Source organism: Triturus cristatus, chromosome 7, assembly GCF_964204655.1.
Source record: "Triturus cristatus chromosome 7, aTriCri1.1, whole genome shotgun sequence".
NCBI lineage: Eukaryota > Metazoa > Chordata > Amphibia > Caudata > Salamandridae > Triturus > Triturus cristatus.
The window spans coordinates 7,741,499-7,744,724 of NC_140590.1; the positions used below are offsets into that span (position 1 = coordinate 7,741,499).

At 53.2% G+C, this 3,226-nt stretch overlaps 1 protein-coding gene across 1 annotated transcript in view; it reads right to left on the reverse strand.

Annotated features, from left to right (window-relative positions):
- The window catches only part of LOC146808678 (uncharacterized), an 8,528-nt gene extending 6,811 nt beyond the window's left edge, over positions 1–1,717 (reverse strand). The window contains exon 1 of the mRNA XM_085615474.1: positions 1,603–1,717. The gene's annotated coding sequence lies outside the window, so the exon portion shown is untranslated. The remainder of the gene's footprint in view (positions 1–1,602) is intronic.
- Positions 1,718–3,226: the final 1,509 nt, after the last annotated feature.

The window sequence follows — 3,226 nt, forward strand, 5'->3', positions numbered from 1 at the left end:
TTCTTCCCTTACTCCTTTCCTCCCTCTTCGCTCTCTCCCTTTCCTCTCTCTTCCTTTCTCTCTTTCCTCTCTCTTCCCCTTCTCCCTTTCCTCCCTCGTTCCTCTCTTCCTCATTTCCCTCTTCCCTCACTCCTTTCCTTCCTCTTCCCTTTCTCCCTTTCCTCCCTCTTCCTCGTTCCCCTCTTCCCTAACTCCATTCCTCCCTCTTCCCTCTTTTCCTCATCTCCCTCTTCCCTCACCCCTTTCCTCCATCTTACTTCTCTCCTTTCCTCCCTCTTCCTTCTCTCTTTTCCTCCCTCTTCCCTCTCTGCCTTTCCTCACTCTTCCCTCTCTCCTTTCCTCCCTCTTCCTTCTCTCCATGTCTTCCCTCTCTTCCTCGTCTCCCTCTTCCCTCTCCCCCTTTCTTCCCTCGTCTCTCTCTTCCTCGTCTTCCTCTCCCCTCCTTCCACAATCCTTTCTCTTTAGTTGGCACTTGCTCAGAAATAAATATCTTCCCATTTCCTACCCGATGCAAAATGAGGTTACTGCCCCGAAGGTGCTTGAAATCACAGGTTTCACAAACCCAGACCAGGGTAAGGGCTGGACCCTGCCCTCCAGCGCGTGAGTGAGGACTGGACTTTCCCTACAGCGCCTAGGAGAGGGAGGACTGAACCTTGTCCTCCAGCGCCTAGAAGAGGGAGTGCTGGACCCTCCCTACAGCACCTGGGAGAGGAAGGACTGGACCCTCCCTCCAGCGCCTAGAAGAGGGAGGCCTGCACCCTCCCTCCAGCGCCTGGGAGAGGGGGGACTGGACCTGCCCACCAGCGCCTAGGGAGGACTGGACCCTCCCTCGAGCGCCTAGAAGAGGGAGGCCAGCACTCTGCCCTCCACCGCCTAGAAGAGGGAGGCCTGCACCCTCCCTCCAGCGCCTAGAAGATGGAGGACTGGACCCTGCCCTCCAGCGCCTAGAAGAGGGAGGCCTACACCCTCCCTCCAGCGCCTAGAGGAGGGAGGGCTGGACCCTGCTCTCCAGCGCCTAGAAGAGGGAGGCCAGCACTCAGCCCTCCACAGCCTAGAAGAGGGAGGCCTGCACCCTCCCTCCAGCGCGCCTAGAAGAGGGAGGACTGGACCCTGCCCTCCGGCGCCTAGAAGAGGGAGGCCAGCACTCAGCCCTCCACCGCCTAGAAGAGGGAAGCCTGCACCCTCCCTCCAGCGTCTAGAAGAGGGAGGATTGGACCCTCCCTCCAGCGCCTAGAAGAGGGAGGCCTGCACCATCCCTTCAGCGCCTAGAAGAGGGAGGACTGCACCCTCCCTCCAGCGTCTAGAAGAGGGAGGCCAGCACCCTCCCTCCAGCGTCTAGAAGAGGGAGGATTGGACTTTCCCTCCAGCGCTTAGAAGAAGGAGGCCTGCACCGTCCCTTCAGCGCCTAGAAGAGGGAGGACTGCACCCTCCCTCCAGCGTCTAGAAGAGGGAGGACTGGACCCTCTCTCCAGCGCCTAGAAGAGGGAGGCCTGCACCATCCCTTCAGCGCCTAGAAGAGGGAGGACTGCACCCTCCCTCCAGCGCCTAGAAGGGGGAGGACTGGACCCTGCCCTCCAGCGCCTAGAAGAGGGAGGCACTCACCTGCTTCCTTCTCCTGCTCGGTGAGAGTTCTGAGACTCCTGCCCTGCTGCTCTGCCCTTATATAGGAGCAGGGCAGGAGATAAGGGGCAGTCTCCTCCACGGACTGGACTCTTCTTATCTGGCTCCTCGTTGGCACTGGGGCGTCGCAGGCGAGTGAGGACTTCACCCCCAGGTGTGAGAGACTTCCCATAACTCTGACGTCACCCTCCATAACACCGAGAGGGGCTTAAGACTTCACCCCCAGGTGTGAGAGACTTCCCAAACTCAGACGTCAGCGTAGATCCGCCTCTCCACAGGGGGAGTCACACATAACCATGAGGCGCAGGGAGTACTCACCCCCTGACTAAAACACAGATGTACTCACCTCCTGACTGAAAACACACAAGTACTCACCTCCTGACTAAAAACACAAATGTACTCACCTTCTGACTGAAAACACACAAGTACTCACCCCATGACTAAAACACAGATGTACTCACCTCCTGACTGAACACCCAAACGCACTCACCTCCTGACTGAAAACACACAAGTACTCACCTCCTGACTAAAAACACAAATGTACTCACCTCCTGACTGAAAAAAAACAAGTACTCACCCCCTGACTAAAACACAGATGCACTCACCTCCTGACTGAAAACACACAAGGACTCACCTCCTGATTGAAAACACAAACATACTCACCTCCTGACTGAAAACACACAAGTACTCACCTCCTGACTAAAAACACAAATGTACTCACCTCCTGACTGAAAACACACAAGTACTCACCTCCTGACTAAAACACAAATGTACTCACCTCCTGACTGAAAACACACAAGTACTCACCTCCTGACTAAAAACACAAATGTTCTCACCTCCTGACTGAAAACATACTAGGACTCATCTCCTGACTAAAAGCACACAAGTACTCAACTCCTGACTAAAAACACAAATGTACTCCTGACTAAAAACACAGTACTCACCTCCTGACTGAAAACACAAATGTATTCACCTTCTGACTGAAAACACACAAGTACTCACCTCCTGAGTGAAAACACAAATGTACTCACCTCCTGACTGAAAACACACATTACTCACCTGATTTTTGAAAAAACATAGATTCATGCGTCTCAGAGTAAATAATCACCAAAGTACTTACCTAACATATAAACACATACGTTCTACTTTTCACACGCACACACACACTCTCTTTCTCTCACATACACGCTCCACACTCTTGCTCTCTCTCACACACCCACATACGCACATACACACACTCTCTATCACACACACTCTCGCACACACACTCTCTCTCACACACACTATCTCTCACACACTCTCTCTCACACACACTTTTTCTCTCTATCTCACACACACTCTCTCACACATGAACATGCACCCACACGCACTGACTCTCTGTCACACACACTCTTTCTCCCTCTCTCACACACTCTTTCTCTCTCTCTCCCTCTCACACACACACGCACACACTCTCTCTCACGCACACACTATTCTTTTCCTCTCTTTCTCTCACACCCACACACTCACTCTCTCACACACATTCTCTCTCACAAACTTTCTTTCTCTCACTCACTCTCTCTCACTCTCTGTCACTCACACTCTTTCTCTCACACATACTCTCTTT